Raw genomic sequence first — 22,045 nt, forward strand, 5'->3', positions numbered from 1 at the left:
CCCGTCCCCGCATGTCGGGTGAGTTAATAGAAGAGAGAGACGAGCGATAGTACTGCTAGAGAAGTGTTGTAGGAGTACATACGTTGGTACCTGGACGATCCCTGCAAGACACGGAAGATCAGTTCGTCCATGCATATGACCAGACTCCAGCAGACACGCCTGGATTGGCTATCGTCTACATATCGTGCAGGCTGTGTTGTACAGGGTTGTAGTTCTGGTGAGAAATCTAAAAAAAGGTTTCTTGTCATCTCGCAAAATTAGGTGTCATGTGCTTCGGGTCACTGCGAGGGTTAAACAGCGACAACTGAGTTGGGCTAGTCATTGGGGGCACATGCACGAAGACTACTCGGCTGCCATCTAGGTTAAGCCGGCTATGTTAATTAGGACATCTGTCGACGGACCCCTTTTCTATGAGTTTATCTTTAGTTTGAGCTTTGATCCTTGTCTAGTTTGTCCGTCGGGATTCATCTTGTCTCCTTTGGGCAGTGAGGTTATGATTTCTTGTCATGTGGCATTTTTTTCGTGTTATATGTTATAATCCGGTGCTTCAGATCAAAATGACGACAACTGCGCCTCCGGGGCACGTGCATGAATACTTCTCGACTGTCATTGCCGAGGTCAAGCCGGCTCTGGCCGGTAGACAAAAGAAAACTAGTACGCCACTATATAGGCAGGAGCCTCCGTGCTTGCTTGCTAGTGTTGCTCTCTTCACACTGTCTCGTCCTCTCCAGGTCTAGACACGACAGCGGTGGCAGCACTCTCTCTCTCTCTCTACTCACCGCTGGTCACAGATCCAGCCGGATCCTCTCCGTCGGGGAAGGTGACAAGGTGCAACGTTCACGCGGTCGTCCTCGGCGATGACTCTTACCCACTGCCGGCGCGTCCCGATCAGCGTGCCTTGCCGTTCTCTCCCAAGCATCGCTGGCGAGGGAGGGCCTCCCATCCCTTCTTCCTTGCTGCCATAGTGTGGGCAGATCCGGCCTCCCGCCGCCCACCTAGCGACATCCCGGCGACCCTCAGGTATAACTTCCTTCGAAACCGGCCTTGCTCTACTTCCCGAGCTCTTGACGTCACTGCATTTGTATCTTTTACTATTTCTCAGGCCCCTCGTAGATAGGATCGATCGGCTGTTCGAAAACCACCTAATTTTTTTACTGTTAAGAGGTAAAACTTGTTCATGCACTCGAATCTAGTAGTACTTGGTTCAAACAAGGAAGAAAGGGGGTGGGGGTGGGGGAAGATTTGTTACCTGAATCTAGGACTTGGTCGAGAGAGGAAATAATGGGGGCAAAAAGAAGCAGAGACTGGCTATCTAACTGGTCTCTAGGTCTAATAGGGAAATAAAGGGAACACAATACAAACTCAATATAAACCCGATCTATTGGTTGAAAAAGGAAAGAAAGTGGGGACTGGGGGACAAGTCAGCAGAGTAAGTCCAGCACTAGATTTGCTAGCCTCACACAGTATAAGGTGGCTATATACCGAACAAAAATGGGACCAACCCAGATATCCTCTTCTGATGTTTGTTGCCCCGAGCCGCTCTTATGTAATGCCACTGGTAAAATGTAGCAGTCGCACTGTTAAAAGTAAGGACACGTTAAAGCAATGTTGTTTTCAATGTAATGCCTCTAGTAATATGAATCAATGGCACTTTTTTCATGTCCTGCTAAATTTCCCATTAAGATAAGTTGCTTCTTTTCGTTAGAGATGCAACTGTCCTGGTCCGCCTACTCTCCCGTGCCAAAATACCGACTTTGTAGCAGCTGTTAATGTAATGTTGCTGGTAAAATGAAGCAATGGCACCATTAAAGTAATGTCGTATTTAACGGTTGTCATAGTTAATCCTAATGCCCACACTAATATCTAGTAATGCTGCTAGAAATTGCTACTGTCCTTGTACAATTGCCATTCAGATAAGGAACATGCTTTTTTTCATTTGATGCATGTTTCATCACTTGTTAGTCACCCTCCTTTCCACCTTTTTTGTGCAAACAGAGATATACATTTCACGCTTGATCTTAGTTGAACTGCACAAATGATATCCAAATTATAGTTGAACATTCTAGGAGCTTCACGACCAACCATGATGTTGCTCAATTTTATTGCAACTAATGAAGAAGAAGCTCTATGGGTTTCATTTTCTGATGGAAATGGAATCGGGGCTGGAGCCCTTTTCTTAAAAAAAGAAGAAGAAGCTGCTAGCTCATGGGACATTGCTTCATTCTAGGTGAACTGCACCAAAAGGTCCCATGAATTGAATCATCCATGTTGGTGACTGGTGTCATCCCTTCTACGATGGCGTTGACTGCAGATATGGTTCCCATCACGAGGTATGTTCCTTTTTGGTCTGACCGTTTGCCAAAGATCCTGCATGTTGATCCTGCTCTTGTGCTACTATTTTGGCACTGCCATGATAAAGCAGTAATGTTATTATTTTGCACCTTAATCTAGTGGCACTATTAATTTGAGGCAATGTTTTGGCACCACTAGTGCCACTGTTTTTTTATATATCGAAAGAGGGGGTTCCCTCCGATTTCATTAAAGAAACCCAACCATAGAGAACCATTATCCGACAACATCTCAGTGTAAACAGGCAGTTATGCAACTACTACTAGAACGGACTGAGTACTAGCAGGAGACAAGTTCGCCACATAAGCTAGGCAGGTAGGGGGACGCAGCACCAGCTCAACCAAGTTTGGATTACAACCCAAATGCTACCACAGAAACATCAGGGAGAAGATAGGGACTGAAAGAGCCAGCTTCAGCATCCCAGTCTAAGCACCCCAGCCTTCATCCTTGCGACACACGGTACACCTCCTTTGCCACCTGCTCGGCCCTAGTGTCACTGATAAAATGAAGTAATAATATAGTTAAAATAGAGCGAGTGTCCTCTCTATCATTTCATTTCCAATGTAGATAAAGAAAGTGCTTCTCTTTGTTAATGTATGTTTCATCAACTAGTCCCATTGTTAATGTTTAAGCGTTTCTGCAAACTGGGGTGCTTAATTTTAGTTGATCTGCACAAAAATAGAGATTTGATTGTCTCAAGGACCCTCCTTGTACTACCGATGTACACTGATGTTCATCACTGGCAGAAGGTGTATCGGGGAGACTTGGGACGATTTCCAGTATGAGGCATGGCGTACCGTATGAGGCGTCGCATGGCCCATCTCGCCCTCGCAGCATGGCATACTATGATACTATCACAATATTTTCTTCTATTTATTTTGCGTGTTTCATCAACTAGTGCCACTATAATGTAATCACGCTTTTTCATTATCTGTGCAAACAGGGTTATTCAGCTGCATTTTGGTGGAACTGCACAAATGTACGGATGGAACCGGCATATATGCAGAGTGCGAGGTGTGCCAAGTAAAAATTACCGACACCAACCATGCTCCATGCACGCATTGGCATCCACCACCACTAGTGGGATGTGTGGCGCTCTCTGTGGACGGATCTGTCTCGGCAGCAAATCCTCTAACCAAATACTAGTAGCTTATATTGGCAGTTTTCTAGGGAGTACTCTTTTCTGAAAGAAGCACCAATCTATTTTTCTTTATTTGTACACAGTGTCAAAACTTTGACCCAAAGGTCCAGAGCTATTTAAGGGTGATTGGCGTAGTACTCGGAGACTGATTGTAACTATGATTTTCATTAGCTGTCACACTGATTGTAAGCATGAGTAGGTGGAAGATTAGGTTAGTGCGAAGCTTACCTTAAACCCTACCGCCGCCGTTGAAACGAGGCGAGCGTCGAGGGAACCGTGGAGAATGGCGGGGAAGCGACGTCACGCCATCCGGCCTCCTCTTGCGGTAGGAGAACGAATACTCCTGTGGCTCCGGCTGGCTCTACACCCTCACGAACGGCACACCGTACTCGATCGATTCGTTATCCTCTAGGTGCTCGACCTTTGACCTGTACACCCACCACCTCCGCCTGACTTTCGCCTCGAGAGAATCTGTCTACTCCATCGCCCAGAGGAGATACTCGATGAACTCGAAGGACTGCAGCATGACTGCCGCCAAGGAGTACATGTACATCACCGCCCTCATCGCCGCCGTCTCGCTCTTTCGCATACATTGCCACATGGACCTCACCGTCCTCGAAATCTCCCACTCATTGTCAAACCAAGTAAGGATCTCCTTCAACCTGGCTAACTTTGTCTGGTCGCCGCTGGCGATCTGCCTGATTTGCTACTGCATCCTCTCCATAAATGTCCTTCTGAGTGGTCCGGTGCTAGCTTTGGAAGATGGGAGGAGAGACGGTGGTCTTGCAATAGAGAAGAGGGAGAGGCGAGACAGTGGTTTTGGAATGGAAATGATGGAGAGGAGAGGAGGTGGTTTTGCAATGGAGAAGAGGGAGAGGCGACACGGTGGTTTTGGAATGGAGATGATGGAGAGGAGAGGAGGTGGTTTTGCAATGGAGAAGAGGGAGAGGCGAGACAGTGGTTTTTGAATGGAGATGATGGAGAGGACAGGAGGTGGTTTTGCAATGGAGAAGAGGGAGAGGAGCATGCGGCAGCAATTTAGGATTGGACGAGAGGGCCGACGCGCTGTGACTGGATCAAAATCAAAATCAATTTACCCTTCAATTAAGAAAGCGACCCCATATTAACTAGTCTCCCTTTTATTCTGGGTCATAATTGACCATGATTTTCGCAAATAAAATATATGTTATACGTTGCAAAAATAATACAATTTGAAAGTACATTCAGATACGAACCAAACGATACAATTTTTGGTGACATGCGTTCACATTTTTCTTGTCAAATACAGTACGTGGTCAAACTTTGACCCAAAATACGCAGAACAAAAAATACTTCCAAGACCAGCGCCGCTCTTCCGCTCTTCTCCTCTTAAACCACCACCGCTCCTCTCTTGTTCCAATCTAAATCCAGGGCCGCTCCTCTCCTCTTCCATTTCAAAACCACTGCCGCTCCTCTCCTGTTCCAATCTAAATCCAGCGCCGCTCCTCTCCTCTTCCATTTCAAAACCACCGTCCCTCCTCTCCTATTCCAATCCAAAACCAGTGTCGCTCCTCTCCCGTTCTAATCCAAAACTAGCGCTCCTCCTCTCCTCTTCCATTCAAAAACCACCGCCGACGAGTGAAGGTGTTGTGGAGAAGTAGATTGATGGAGGAGTACAACCGATATGTGAGGATCGCAGACGGCGCCCCTGTGAAGCTAGCTAGGATGTTGGAGTCTTGGTTTGACAACAAGGGCCAACTAGCGGCGACGGCGACATCCATGGCCAAATATCTGCAATAGAGCGAAAAGGCGGTGATACTCCCGGAGGGAGTCGCGCGGGAGTACATAGAGCTGCTCCTCTGGGCCATGGAGCAAACAGATTCACTGAATCCGATCGTGAGGGAGCGGTGGTGGGAGTATCGATCCCAGATGGAGCATCCACCAGAGATTGAAGGGTCGAGCCTCTACAGGGTGCCGTTTGTGAGGGTGTCGTGCTAGAGCGAGCCGGTGGAGTCTTCGTCGACCGAACCCAACTGCAAGAGGAGAAAAACAGTTGGCCCGATGGCGCTTCCCCGCCATCCTCTCCCTCGCCGTTCACATATTCTCACGGGGCGGCTGTCTGCCGCCGAGGAATAGGAGGGATAGCCCCCGCCCAGCCCAATAGTCGGGCAGGTTGTGAATTGTCAGGAGGAGCTTAGGGTTGTTAGTATTTGCAGGTTGTGAATTGTGTTTTGTGTTGTGTATTTTGAGAGTACTTTCAGATATGAATGTCTTTTGAATTTCAGATTTGCAGTATTGAGCATATGAAGTATTTTATGAATTCTAGAGATCTATTTTTAGCACTTAAAAATGTAGTTTCATAGGAGTATAAAAGTGCAGACAATGTGATTCTCAGAGAAGAAACTGCAAGTTTCAGTTTCAGATAAGAAACTCCAAGTTCAGTTTCAGATAAGAAACTGCAACTTTCAGAGGCAGAGCATTTATATTAACACGGCCTTTTCAAACAGTGTTAACATTATGTTGGAAGTTTTATTCATGGTCGAAACTGGAACTACCAGCCAGTTAACATCATGCTGATCAACATTCATGCATATCACATCTTCATATGATGCACAGTCAAAAAAATATGCTATTTTCAAAATGCCCACACAATGTCGAGTGTGCGAAAAACAGAGAAAATGAGGGACGAAATTTTGGCAAGTGTTGGACATGGTGTGCGTAGATGACAATTGGGACCCACAAGCAGAGGCAAAAGTTTTGGAGATATTTTCTCTGCACAGGTGGAATCAAACCTGGGCGGAACAGCTGTCGGGTAGTGTCACTCGGCCACTAGGCTAGTTTAGTTGTTTCGTTACTAATAAGGCACTTCCTCAGGTGGTCGGATCTCCTCCTGCGCCTTTGTGTGCTCGCCGCGACGCTGCTGTCTGCCATTTGTGAACATGCTGAACAAACGAGAGGGATCTGGAGAGGACTGTACGTGGAGAGACGGATAGTCGGGGCCCACTAGGTCTATGGCCGTACGCAAGCAAGTGCCTCATCGAAAAAATACTTCCTCCTAATGCTATACTGACGTTGGGGCCCACGGGTTTGTCAATATAGTTACATTTTTTAGGTGCTTCAACGTAGTTACTATAGGAGATAAATTGACAACGAAGCTGGGGAGCTGGCAGGTATCATTTATTATCACTGGGGCAGCAAGTATCAGCTGGGTTTTGGGCTGCCCCGTCTAGGCTTTTTTTTAACATGCGCAGCCCACGACCTCGGATGGGAGGTCCATAGGCCTGTTTGTATTTTCTTGAGGGCCATCATGTATCAACCGGCCTATGGACCCCCCATCTGAGGTTTTATTTTTCCTGAAACACCGGCAGCCCAATTTATGTATTTTTTTTGAAGAAAACGCAGAGGTCTGTTCTACTTTTCTATATAAGAATAGGAACGCCTGGTCCAACTTATGTTTCCCTTCTAACTATATTGCATATATTTAAATTATTTTATATGTTATTATATATTATTGTTATTGTCATCATATATTTAACAGATACTTACATATGTAAGAAAACAATATCCCACATCTTATTAACTTATAAAAATAATTTCTTAACAATAAAATCCTAGATTTTTTTGATAACGAAAATCCTGGTGATTGTGTACAAAAGCTTGGTAGGATTTAAGGACCAATGTAATAATAAAGCACTTATTATTTATATATATATATATATATATATATATATAACAAAATGCTCAGCCCCTGTTTATTATTGGGATAATTAGATTTATGCCCCTAGTTGTGTCCCACTCGTCTGTTTTACTCCTAATTCCCAAAAGTCACTAGTTCTGTCCAAGTCACTTTGCTCCTATTATGCTTTTACCCTTTGACCGTTTGACCATCAGTTTGAAAACTTCATAACTAATGCATACTAAATCAGAAAAATGCAAATAAGATACCAAAATGTTCAGAAAAACATCACCTACATGTCAGTGTCATTTGTATTCATGAAAAAAGTGTTGGAAAGTGCCCATCCGAGTTTTAGCTCTTATGCTACCACCATGGATAGTAAAATCTAAAAAAGTTCAAAAAAAATTAAAAAAAATTGGTGGCAAAGAATGACAAATGTTTTAAGTGACTGCCAAGTTTCATCAGGGAATAACATTCGTGGGTGCCGCGGCAAAAAAAACAATCAGCACTCCAAAATAGATTATTTTTTTGCCATTACTTCCACGAATGTCGTTCCCTAATGAAACTTGGCAAGCACTTAGAACATTTGTTGTTCTTCGCCACCATATTTTTTTTGAATTTTTTTGATTTTTTTAGAGTTCACTATTCATGGTGGTATCAAAAGAGCTAAAACTCGGATGTGCATTTTCCAACACTTTTTTCATGAATGCAAATGACACTGACATATAGGTGATGTTTTTCTGAACATTTTGGTATCTTATTTGCATTTTTCTGATTCAGTATGAATTAGTTATGAAGTTTTCAAACTGACGGTCAAACGGTCAAAGGGCAAAAGCATAAGAGGAGCAAAGTGACTTGGACAGAACCGGTGACTTTTGGGAATTAGGGGTAAAACAGACGAGTGGGACACAACTAGGGGCATAAATCTAATTATCCCTTTATTTTTTGATAACATTGCTGCGCCCACCCCAACATTATAATTAGAATCAGCCCAGCAAAATCGTGTATTTCGAGAAAGTGCAAATGGCCTGTAATTTTTTAGGAAAAACATAAATGGGCCGCATGGACGCTACATTATTTGTTCACCTAGCCCAGCTAATGGACTGTAATTAAAAAAAGATCAAATTAACTGTAAATTCTACCCCACAAAAAAAGACTATAAATTCTGAAAAAATGGGTTGAATACGTGCCACATTTTTGGAGGCTGAAATGTGGGCCAATAGGTCGAAGCCAATGCAAGTCGTTGTCAACTTAGTCAACAAATGATTCTGACATCGTTAGCCGTTGGATTTACATCCAACGACCGGCATCCATCTTCAATCTCTCGTCTTCTTCCTCCAGCGCCGCCGGGACCACCTGCTCCCACCTCCTGCTGCTAGCAGCTCTGCTTAGCACGCTTCGCTGTGAAGCGCTACTCCACCGTTGGCCTGGCCATCCCTCTACCCCTCCACACCTCCTGTTCTTCTCCACCGACTGCCGAACCACACCGCACCAGAACCAGTTAACCCTTGTACACCTCTCCGTCTGCGACTCTACTCCCGCGTCTTCCCATCTCCGGCTCGTTGATGTCCGGGGCCTCGCCATCGTCCACCACCTTGGATGCGCTCGGCACGGAGTGGTCAACGAACGACACCACCGGAAGTAGACTATGCATGGAGAGGCTGACAGCTGGGTCCACGGCCGCACGCAAGGAAATGCCTCCTTATTATGCGCAAAATAATGATTCCTCCACCTGACAGCTGGGACCCACCGGAAGGGCCTCTGTATTTCGCAAAAAAATGTTCCCACCGCTGACAGGTCGGATCCACCAGCTATATCTTCGCACGCAAGGAAGTGCCTCCTTATTACGCACAAAAAATGAATACCCCCCTGCTAGCTGGGACCCACAATAGTGGGAGGCTGACTTGTGGGCCAACTAAGTTGATGGGGACGGAGGGCTTTGTCAACTTAGTCAATATGAATGATTCTAGCTCCAGTGACCATACGATGTCCATCCAATGGCCGTAGTGCTTCTTCAACCTCTGGTCTTCTTGCTCCAGCTGCCCAAACCTGCGCCGGTCGTGCCTCATGCTCCTGCCTCCCGTGGCCGGCCGCGATGCCGCGGAGGCCTCACCGCCCCTACTACTCCCACCGCTAGCCAGGCTATCCCTCTACTCACCCACACCCCCTGTTATTCTGCGGCGACGAAAGCTCACACCGCAGCGAACCAGTGAACCATCATACTCCTCTACGCGTGGGCATCCACTGCCGCATCTTCCCCGGCTCTGCGTCGCCCACTTCCTAGGCTTCGCCGTCGTCCACCGCCCTGGTGCTCTCGGCGTGGCGTGGTCAACGTGGTCAAGGAAAAGCTTCCATCGGACATGGACTGTACGTGGAGAGGCTGACAGCTGGGTCCACGGCCGCAGCAAGGAAGTGCCTCCTTATTACGCGGAAAATAATAATTCCTCCACCTAACAGCAGGGACCCACCGGACGGGCAACCGTATTTCGTGAAAAAAATGTTTCCCCCTGACTGCTGGGACCCACCAGCTACATCTTCACACGCAAGGAAGTGCCTGACAGTCGGGACCCACCTGGTCGAAGCGTACGTAGCGTTGTCATTCTGGTCACGAACGTGTACGTACATACTGGTCGATGTAGAGGCACGCACGTGTCGTAGTAGAGGCGCGCACGTAGCATGTACATGTACGTACAGCGACCAGGGTGCAAGAAAGTAAATACGACCACGTACGTACATACGGGCGGGGTCTCGAACGCCTACTCGCGCGTACGTACGACCAGGGCTCGTGTACATGGCTGGGTCGAAACAGAGAAACTGCATCGTCGTCATGTTCATGGGGAGGCAACGGAATGCGTCGTGTTCATCGGGATGCAATGGAACGCGTGGGAGCCAACCGGCTTGGACGGAACAACCAATGGAAACGAGGCCTGGCGTACCGCAGAACGGAGGAAACGGCCTTGTGTTTGACCGTCCACGTTCGAAACGGGATCCTGTTCATCGGGAGGGGTCTGGCGTACCGCAAAACAGAGGAAACGGACCTCCTACGGTCGAAACGGGGGTCCTGTTGATCAGGAGGGGTGTGGCGTACCGCATAACGGAGGAAACGGACTTGTGTTGGAGCGCTACGGTCGAAACGGGGGTCCTATTCATCGGGAGGGGTGTGGCGTACCGCAAAACGGGACTCCACGGGATACTGTTCATCTCCACCGTCGACCCCCTCCAGCCTCCACGGGCTACTGTTCATCCACCGTCGACCTCCTCCAGCCTCCACCTGCGACTGTTCATCCACAGGCTCCTGTTCATCCAGCCTCCACCGCGCGCTACTCCACCGGCTACTGTTCAACCAGCCCTCTCCATGGGCTCCTATTCAACCACCCCTCCACGGGCTACTGTTCATCCAGCCCTCCATGGGGTGGTCCTGTTCATCCAGCCCTCCACGGGGTCATGTTCATCCAGCCCCAACCGGCTCGATCGATCGGGGTCCTGTTCATCCAGAGGCAACACCACGGGGTCCTGTTCATCCACCCCCACCGAGAACTGTTCATCCAAACCCCCCTAGCAACGCTCACTGTTCATCCAGATGCAGCATTGATCGGCTTCAGTTAGCAGCAGTAGCGAAGGAATCGCTCGATCGGGTTCAGTTAACAGCCATCGATCGATCGCTCGGGTTCAGTAACGCGTAACCTGCAGTGCAATCGCTCGGGTTCAGTTAGAGCCCAACGCCTCGCTCGGGTTCAGTTAGAGCCCAACGCCCCGCACCCACGCGCGTGCGTGTACAAGAGAAACACGCATCGCTCGGCCCCGCCACCCACCGTAACCGGGAACACCCCGATATTTTCCTTGCCCTCGCTTCTACCACGGTTTTTTCGTCATGGACGGCCCAAAGAATGTCATGCAGCTGCGTTTCCGGCCCGCCCAGGACGAAAAGCCCATTTTCTGTCATGATTTTTTGTCATAGAAGTAGGAGCCCACCACATCTATGATGATACTGGGTTTTGTCACAATTATCATCATAGAAGTGTCATATGTATGACAGAAAAAAAATTCGTTCGGCCCAAAATGTCACGGATGTGCCTTTTTTTTGTAGTGATAGCAGCGACGAGGACCCCTACGCGCCGCCGGACGAGGTTGCGCCAGACCCCCCAACTTTGGATTGGTTTTGGGGCGAGTACAATCTTTGTCTGTGGAAGTCGCTGCCGCCGGCTGAGAAAGCAAGGCAAGTGGCGTTCAAGAAGGAGATGGCGGAGGAGGAAGCCAGGTACCAGGCGGCCTGTGAAGCCCATGATGCCGTCTGGAAAAAGGAGGCGGTGGAGCATTGGGGGCGGGCGCGTCGTTGTGCGGAGGAGGTGTATGAAGACGGGTACTTCGCGAGGAAGGTCAAAGGTGCTAGGCTCCTCATCGCTGCGTGGAGGTGGGCCGATAAGCTCCAACGCGCCACCGACGAGGAGCTCCGGTGGGCACCCAACGATATGGCAAGATCGTTCGTACTCGTCCGCCAGTAAGAGGCAGATCGGTACGTCAAGCGCTGCGAGGTGGAGGAGGCGGAGTACTGCCTCCGCGCTGGGAAGACACCGCGCACCAGGGAGCTGCTGGCGAGGGGCTGCCGCAAACCTGCCCCCAGGAGGATTGTTATCTTTAGTATTGTTTGGTTTCAATTTTATGCATTGTACCTAGTAGTTAAGTATCATCACATATATGTGATGATATTATATATATTCTGTGATGAACTAATGCACAATTAATATATATATGTATATATATATACACATCTGGGCTATTCTGTTTCGCGTAACAGAATATTATTCTGATACCCTACTTGAAGTGATGGTTTCAGGCAGTTGTACTGATGATTTTCATCTCGTCGAACTGATCGTCTTTTCGTCGAAATGGGGCATGTAATATATCGTTGGAAAGCTCTTGACATCTACATTACAAATATATAGGATTTTTTTGCAAAATCATCAGGGTTTAAGAGCAGTTTTGAAAAAATCGTTTTTTTTCAAAACCAAAAACTCGAATCGTATTTTGTACTGAATTTTCAAATGGTTTGTCAGAATTGAGCAAATAAGATGGCATTGGAAAGCTGGTGAAAATCTGCTTCTTCCACATATATATTGTTTTTTCAAATTTTATACAATTTAAAAGTAATTTAAAAACGGTGAAATTCTGGGCGAAACGTATTTTCGTGTTTTTTGGCAAATGGTTTGTCGGATTGACGCAAATGATACGACGTTGGAAAGCTATGGAAAATGCGCAACTTTTTTGTATAAAAATGTTTTTCTAATTCCTTACGGTTTAAACTCGAATTCAAAAATGGTCAAATTTGATTTCGAGCGCGATTTTTTTAAAGTTTGTCGAAATGAGGCAAATAATATAACGTTGGATAGCTATCGAAAATGCGAAACTTAGTCATGTTGAACATTTTCTCTACTTCGCAACCGTTTAGGAGTAATTTTGAATAAGGTGAAACCCATCGTATTGTTTTTTCCTGTCTAAAAAACAGAGTACTCGTACTGATCTATGTCTATGTTTGTACTGAGGTATTTTTCACACAGTAGTTTTGAATGGTTCCAAAAAAGAGTACTTTGAACGGATGTCTTTATGATTTTCTACTTTCTCCCATCTTTTAAGAGTAATTTTAAATACGGTGAGACTCATCGTGCTGTTTTTCTGTCCAAAAAACAGAGTACTCGTACTGATCTATATGTGTGTTTGTACTGAGGTATTTTTCAGAGTAATTTTGAATGGTTCCGAGAAAAGAGTACTAGCACTGATGTTCATATGGGTTTGTACTGAGCAATTTTTCACATACTAGACTTCACTCTGTTTTTTGGGTATCATAGTCCCCGAACTTGCATGGTTTATATCGCTGAACTGAATGATATTTTTTAAAAGGAAAAAATTTGTGTGTTTTTTTAACTCAATTTTCCTGCAAGATGTTTTGGACTTCTCTTGTTTTGCGATTTGAACTTTTACCTTTTGATTTTTCATTGTGTTTCATTTTGTTTGAGCTTTTTTCTCAAACTTATCTGGGACGTCTTGTTGAACTTATAACTTTTCAAATTGTGAACTTGCTGTGTTTTTACAATGCCAATATGCACGAGAGCAGGGCAAGGGCAACCATAGAAGGAAGCTGCCTGTGGTGATCGTGGAAGCACTCCAGGGCTGAGCCACAACGGTGGTTGATGGCAAGCCGACACGGCACGACGTGTGGCAGAGAGGCATGGGGATGAGTGGGCGGTGCATTGATACGTCTCCATCGTACTCCCTCCGTTTCTTTTTACTCCGCGTATAAAATTTGGTCAACATCAAACTAAACAATGTTTGACCAAATTCATATGAAAAAATATGAACATCTATAATATTAAAACTATATAGTACGAAAATACATTTCATGGTGCATCTGATAATATTTATTTCATGTTGTGAATGATGATATTTTTTAATATAAAGTTGGTCAAACTTTACAAAGCTTGACTTTGACCAAACCTTATATGCAGACTAAAAAGAAACGGAGGGAGTATCTACTTTTCCAAACAATTTTGCCCTTGTTTTGGACTCTAACTAGCATGATTTGAAAGGAATTAACTCAGACTGATGTTGTTTTCAGCAGAATTGCCATAGTGTTATTTTTGTGCAGAAATAATTTCTCGGAATGACCTGAAACTTCACGGAGAATATTTTTGGAATATATAAAAAGTACTGGTGAAAGAATCAAGACCAGGGGGCCCACACGCTGTCCACGAGGGTGGGGGGCGCGCCTACCCCCTGGGGGCGCCCCCTGCCTCGTGGCCCCCTGGTGCTCCACCGACCTCAACTCCAGCTCCATATATTCACGTTAGGGGATAAAAAAATCAGAGAGAAGGATTCATCGTGTTTTACGATACGGAGCCGCTGCCAAGCCCTAAACTCTCTCGGGAGGGCTGATCTGGAGTCCGTTCGGGGCTCCGAAGAGGGGAATCCGTCGCCGTCGTCATCATCAACCTTCCTCCATCACCAATTTCATGATGCTCACTGCCGTGCGTGAGTAATTCCATCATAGGCTTGCTGGACGGTGATGGGTTGGATGAGATTTATCATGTAATCGAGTTAGTTTTGTTAGGGTTTGATCCCTAGTATCCATTATGTTCTGAGATTGATGTTGTTATGACTTTGCTATGCTTAATGCTTGTCACTAGGGCCCGAGTGCCATGAATTAGATCTGAACCTATTATGTTTTCATGAATATATGTGAGTTCTTGATCCTATCTTGCAAGTCATTAGTCACCTACTATGTGTTATGATCCGGTAACCCCGAAGTGACAATAATCGGGACCACTCCCGGTGATGACCATAGTTTGAGGAGTTCGTGTATTCACTAAGTGTTAATGCTTTGGTCCGGTACTCTATTACAAGGAGGCCTTAATATCCCTTAGTTTCCAATAGGACCCCGCTGCCACGGGAGGGTAGGACAAAAGATGTCATGCAATTTCTTTGCCATAAGCACGTATGACTATATTCGGAATACATGCCTACATTACATTGATGAATTGGAGCTAGTTCTGTGTTACCCTATGTTATAACTGTTGCATGAGGAACCTTATCCGACATAATTATCCATCACTGATCCAATGCCTATGAGCTTTTCACATATTGATCTTTGCTTAGTTACTTTGCCGTTGCCACTGTTACAATTACTACAAAACTGCTACTGTTACTTTTGCCACCGTTACTTCCATACTACTTTGCTACTAAATACTTTGCTGCATATATTAAGTTATCCAGGTGTGGTTGAATTGACAACTCAACTGCTAATACTTGAGAATATTCTTTGGCTCCCCTTGTGTCGAATCAATAAATTTGGGTTGAATACTTTACCCTCGAAAACTGTTGTGATCCCCTATACTTGTGGGTTATCAAGACTATTTTCTGGCGCCATTGCCGGGAAGCATATCTCTATTCTTTGAGTCACTTGAGATTTATATCTGCTGATCACTATGAGGAACTTGAAAGATGAGAAAACCAAAATTTATCCCTCAACTACGAGGGGGGGTAAGGAACTGCCATCTAGCTCTGCACTTGATTCTCCTTCTGTTTTGAGTAAACTTGCGACACCTAAACCTGCTTCTGCTATTAATTCTGATATGTCACATGTTATTGATGATGCCACTTCTGCTATGCATGATACTTATGATGAAACTAATTCTATGCTTGATACTACTGTGCCACTAGGTGAATTCCTGGATGAACAACTTGCTAGGGCTAGAGAGAATGAAATTATTGAAACTGATAATATTGATGAAAGTGATGATGAAGATCCCCCCTATATATGAATTGCCCGATGTAACTGAGGGTTATGTTATGGATGAAGAAACTGCTAGAGACTTTCTTGCTTGCAATGATAGATATGATCTTAAGAAATTATTAGCTAAGCTGAAAGAAAAATCTTTGAATGCTAGAATGACATATGACCCTGATTTTGCTACTTCACCTATTTGTATTTCCGATAAGGATTATGATTTCTCTGTCGAACCTGAGATAATTACTTTGGTTGAATCTCATCCTTTTATGGCTATGAATCTGAAACTGTTGTGGCGCATCTTACTAAATTAAATGATATAGCCACCCTATTCACTCATGAGGAAAAAATTTGTTACTACTATATCCTTAAGTTATTTCCGTTCTCATTAAAGGGTGATGCTAAAACATGGTTTAATTCTCTTGATCCTAGTTGTGTGCGTAGTCCCCAGGATATGATTTATTACTTCTCTACTAAATATTTCCCCGCTCATAAGAAACAAGCTGCTTTAAGGGAAATATATAATTTTGTGCAAATTGAAGAAGAGAGTCTCCCACAAGCTTGGGGGAGGCTTCTCCAATTACTTATTGCTTTGCCTGATCATCCTCTCAAGAAAATGAAATACTTGATATCTTCTATAATGGACTAACCGATGCTTCCAGAGACCACCTGGATAGTTGTGCTGGTTGTGTTTTCAGGGAAAGAACAGTTGATCAAGCTGAATTGCTATTAAATAATATGTTGACTAATGAAAATAATTGGACACTTCCTGAACCAACTCCTAAGCCAACTCCGAAGAAAAGGGGTATTCTATTTCTCAGTCCTGAAGATATGCAAGAGGCAAAGAAATCTATGAAAGAAAAGGGTATTAAAGCTGAAGATGTTAAGAATTTACCACCTATTGAAGAAATACATGGTCTTGATAACCCGACACAGGTAGTAAAGGTAAACTCTCTATATAGATTTGATGAAGGTGATATTCCTCGTTATAAGTCTGCTGGCCAATGCTTAGATGAGTTTGATAATTTTATTGTTAAACAAGAAAACTTCAATGCTTATGTTGGTAGACAATTGAAACGTAATGCTTATATGATTGAACACTTGAGTGATTACATGTCTAGAGTTAAAGGTGAACTTAAACTTATTAGTGAACATGCTTCTATGGTTACCACTCAAGTAGAGCAAGTGCTTAAAGCTCAAAATGATTTGCTCAGTGAATTAAATAACAAGAAAAATGATAATGCCGTTAGAGTTATGACTAGAGGGGGTAAAATGACTCAGGAACCTTTGTATCATAAGGGCCACCGTAAGAGAATTGAGCAAGATTCTCAGAGAACTAATGTTGATGCACCTAGTCCTTCTAAGAGGAAGAAAAAGAAAAATGGTAGGACTTTGCATGCTTCTAGTGAACCTGTTGTTGACACACCTGAGAATCCCAATGGTATTACTATTTCTGATGCTGAAACACTATCTGGTAATGAACATGAACCTAGTGATAATATTAATGATGATGTTCATGATGATGCTCAGCCTAGCAATAACAATGATGTAGAAATTGAACCTTCTGTTGATCTTGATAACCCACAATCAAAGAATCAACGTTATGATAAGAGAGCTTCATTGCTAGGAAGCACGGTAAAGAAAGAGAACCATGGGTTCAGAAACCCATGCCTTTTCCTCCTAAACCATCCAAGAAAAAGGATGATGAGGATTTTGAGCGCTTTGCTAAAATGATTAGACCTATCCTTTTGCGTATGCGTTTGACTGATATGCTTAAAATGAATCCTTATGCTAAGTATATGAAAGATATTGTTACTAATAAAAGAAAGATACCGGAAGCTGAAATTTCCACCATGCTTGCTAATTATACTTTTAAAGGTGGAATACCTAAGAAACCTTGAGATCCAGGAGTACCAACTATACCATTCTCCATTAAAAGAAACTATGTTAAAACTGCTTTATGTGATCTTGGAGCCGGTGTTAGTGTTATGCCTCTCTCTTTATATCGTAGACTTGATTTGAATAAGTTGACACCTAATGAAATATCTTTGCAAATGGTTGATAAATCAACCGCTATACCTGTCGGTATTTGTGAGGATGTGCCTATTGTGGTTGCAAACGTTACTATTTTAACGGACTTTGTTATTCTTGATATTCCCGAGGACGATAGTATGTCGATTATCCTTGTAGACCCTTTTTGAATACTGCAGGGGCTGTTATTGATTGCAACAAAGGCAATGTCACTTTTCATGTTAATGGTAATGAGCATACGGTACACTTTCCGAGGAAACAACCTCAAGTCCACAGTATCAATTCTATTGGAAAAATTCCAACTATTACTATTGGAGGTTTTGAATTTCCTCTTCGTACTATCAAAAAGAAATATGATATTCTTATTATTGGGTACGTGCATATCCCCGTTGAGGTAACCTAGTGCTATTCGAAAATTCTCCGGTTTCATGCGATTCGGAATGAGTTTGTTAACAAGACTTGATCAACCTTGTTAGTGGATTCCTTTTGATGAGCATGAGATGGATGAAGTTAGAAAGCACAAATCTCTGTACTCTCCTTTTACTCTCTGTTATTTAGATTAAATAAAGCAAAAATAGTACTTTCTGTCTGTTTTCTGAATTATCCTTGCAATAAAAAAATACCCCGAAAATAAAAGTTCTCCAAATGTCCTGAAAATGAAATATGATTTTTTTGTAGAATATTTAAGAATATCTAGCACTGAGAACACATCAGGGGAGCCACCACCTGGCCACGAGGGTCCAGGGCGCGCCCCCTGCCTCGTGGGCCCCACGTGGCCCCCCTCCACTTATTCCTGCACCCACACACTTCATCTTCCTCCAGAAAAAATCACCACACATCTCAAACTCGTGTTCTAGCTCGTTTTGCTGCGATTTTCGATCTCCTTAAAGCTCCACTCACAAAACTGCTTTGGGGGATTGTTCTTCGGTATGTGACTCCTCCAATGGTCCAATTAGTTTTTTTCTAGTGCTTTATTCATTTCAAATTTTTGCTGCTTAGGTGACCCTGTTCTTGAGCTTGCATGTCAAATTTATTTGGTCCCAAGTAGTTCTAATGCATGATATAGTCTCTAGGCACTTGTGGGAGTAGTTGCTATCAATTTTGTTGAGTTTGGTTCACCTTTATTTTGAGTTACTGAAAATTTTAGAAATTTTCAGAAAAAGAAAATGATGAAGAGATTGTTGAGAGGCTCTTCGAGCCGAAGCTCGAAGGATAAGCAAAGTGAGGAGGATAAGAAGCCCAAATATAATCTCCCTCTCACTACGGAGGTTCGGCCGTGTGAATGGCCTTGTGATGAGTTCTTGAAGGCAGCCGGGAGTCATGATGATTTTTATTATTTGGCTGAGAATGCAGGCCTCACCGACTTCCTCCGCGACTAACGCGAATAGTATCTCCTACTCACTAATATTTTTGTGCAAACTTTTCATTTCCATGCTAGGAGATCACCACCTTCAATGGAGTTTCATTTATATAATGAATTTAAGGAGATGACCTTATATGATTTTTGTCGGGTATGCAAGATACCCTTTGAGGGCAGCATAGAGGAACCACACCGTAATGATGTGGAAGGATTTATTAATGAAATTGCTGTAGGGGAAACGAGGAAAGTTTCTGGTGCAAGAATTACTAGCATACATTTTCCTGTTCTACGTTACTTTGCAATATTTGCTAGTAGATGCTTGATTGGTCGCGGGAACAGTGGAAATCTTAGTGCTCCTGATATTGTTATTTTGCACCATGCTTTGTTTCGTGATACAACTTTCTGTTTAGGCGCTATTATTGCTAAATGGTTAAGTCTGAACCGTACAAAGGGCCCCATCCTCGATGGCATCTTTGCCTCGCGCCTTGCTGCACACTTTAATATACCAATTAGGCATTATGAGAAAGAAGAAAAGTTGTTGCCCCCTGTTTTTCTAGATTATAAGAGTATGGTAGCACATGACTTTATTGTTAAGAAGAAACTGCTCAAGTATAATTTGATATTCGATAAAAATTGTTGTGAGTTTATTACCTTGCCTACGCCCTCTTTGTTTAACATGTTTTCAAGCACGTACCTCATTTTGCCGGAGGCCATTCATGCATATTGTAGCGCGACACCTGCTCCAGAGGCTGAGCCGGAGCCACAACTTGACCCTTATCGGCAGTCTGTTTATCAGTGGGATCCGGAGGAGATCGCCAACCAGTGGCACCCCGAGGATCCTCCTCAGTACACTGGAGAGGACCACTTTGATCCATGGGCATAGACCAACTTAGGCCAAAAGCCTAAGCTTGGGGGAGTACGTATTTCTCACCGACATTACCTTCATGTTCACACACTCATGCCAGTTGTCGGTGCTCATACTTTATCATTGTACTATCCATGCTAGTTTATTTTCTTTTCTAGCCTTCTTCTTGTGTGTTTGAATAACCTTGAGAAAAAACAAAAAATAGTTGTAGCTTTTAGCTAGTTTACTTTCCATGCTTGTAGTAGTAATAATTAAAAGAAAACCCAAAAAGATTTCTTGTTCTTCTTTTGCTTGTTGGGAGCTTTCCCGTGTAAATAGTTTTATTTCTTTTATTTTCTTTTCTTTGGGGGTCGAGAGGAGAAGACCATAATGAAAATGTTGATTTAATCAGGAGCCCATATTACCTTGTCTTCTCCTGTGTATTAAATGCCTGCAGATTCTAGCTTAGTCCAATTGCACGTGCACTATTATTATTATCCACACCGTTCGGTCGTGCAAGTGAAAGGCAATAATGATGATATATGATGGACTGATTGAGATGAGAAAAGCTGGTATGAACTCGTCCTCTCTTGTTTTTATAAATATGATTAGTTCATCGTTCCTGATTCAGCCTATTGTGAATGAAACATGTTTGCAATGAAAATTAGAGATTATAGTTGCTTATGCCATGCTTAATTAGCTAGGAGTTTATAATGGTTTACCTTGCGTGCCAACATGCTGTTAAAATGGTTGTGATGTGGTATGATAGGGTGGTATCCTCCTTTGAACGATTGAGTGGCTTGACTTGGCACATGTTCACACATGTAGTTGAAACAAAATCAACATAGCCTCCATGATATTTATGTTCATGGTGAATTATATCCTACTCATGCTTGCACTCAGTGTTGATTAATTTTAATGCATGTTCATGACTGTTGTCGCTCTCTAGTTGGTCGCTTCCTAGTCTTTTTCTAGCCTTCGCTTGTACTAAGCGGGAATACTGCTTGTGCATCCACTTCCATAAACCCAAAGTTATTCCATATGAGTCCACCATACCTTCCTATATGCGGTATCTACCTGCCGTTCCAAGTAAATCTGTATGTGCCAAACTCTAAACCTTCAAACGAAATTCTATTTTGTATGCTCGAATAGCTCATGTATCAACTAGGGCTGTCTGTATCTTCCATGCTAGGCGGGTTATTCTCAAGAGGAGTGGACTCCGCTCCTCACTCACGAGAAAATGGCTGGTCACCGGGATGCCCAGTCCCATGCTCAAACCAAATCAAAATAATTGCAAACAAAACTCCCCCAGGACTGTTGTTAGTTGGAGGCACCCGTTGTTTCAGGCAAGCCATGGATTGATACTTGTTGGTGGCGGGGGAGTATAAACTTTACCATTCTGCTTGGGAACCGCCTATAATGTGTGTAGCATCGAAGATATCGAGATCTCTCGGTTGTTATGTTGACAATGAAAGTATGCCGCTCAAAATATTATTTATCTCTATTTCAAAACCGAGCTCTGGCACCTCTACAAATCCATGCTTCCCTCTGGGAAGGGCCTATCTATTTACTTTTATGTTGAGTCATCCTCCTCTTATTAAAAAGCACCAGTTGGAGAGCACCGTTGTCATTTGCATTCATTATTATTAATTTGTATTGAGTATGACTATCAATGGATCTCTTTTACCATGAATTACAATATTTAGTCGGTCCTTGATCTTCAGAGGTTCTCTGCATCTATGTTTTGCGGTCTCAGAAAGGGCTAGCGAGATACCATCTTGTTATATCATATTATGATTGTTTTGAGAAAGTGTTGTCATCCGAGATTTATTATTATTGCTCGCTAGTTGATTATGCCATTGATATGAGTAAACATGAGACCTAAATGTTATTGTGAATATGGTTAGTTCATAATCTTTGCTGAAAACTTGAATGCTGGCTTTACATATTTACAACAAGAGCAAACAGAGTTTGTAAAAGTTTTTCTTTATCACTTTCAGTTTGTCAACTGAATTGCTTGAGGACAAGCAAATGTTTAAGCTTGGGGGAGTTGATACGTCTCCATCGTATCTACCTTTCGAAACACTTTTGCCCTTGTTTTGGACTCTAACTTGCATGATTTGAATGGAACTAACCCGGACTGACGCTGTTTTCAGCAGAATTGCCATGGTGTTATTTTTGTGCAGGAATAAAAGTTCTCGGAATGACCTGAAACTTCACGAAGAATATTTTTGGAATATATAAAAAATACTGGAGAAAGAATCAAGACCAGGAGGCCCACACCCTGTCCATGAGGGTGGGAGGCGCGCCTACCCCCTAGGCGCGCCCCTGCCTCGTGGGCCCCCTGGTGCTCCACCGACCTCAACTCCAACTCCATATATTCACGT

The sequence above is a fragment of the Aegilops tauschii genome, chromosome 6 (assembly GCF_002575655.3).
Source record: "Aegilops tauschii subsp. strangulata cultivar AL8/78 chromosome 6, Aet v6.0, whole genome shotgun sequence".
Lineage (NCBI taxonomy): Eukaryota > Viridiplantae > Streptophyta > Magnoliopsida > Poales > Poaceae > Aegilops > Aegilops tauschii.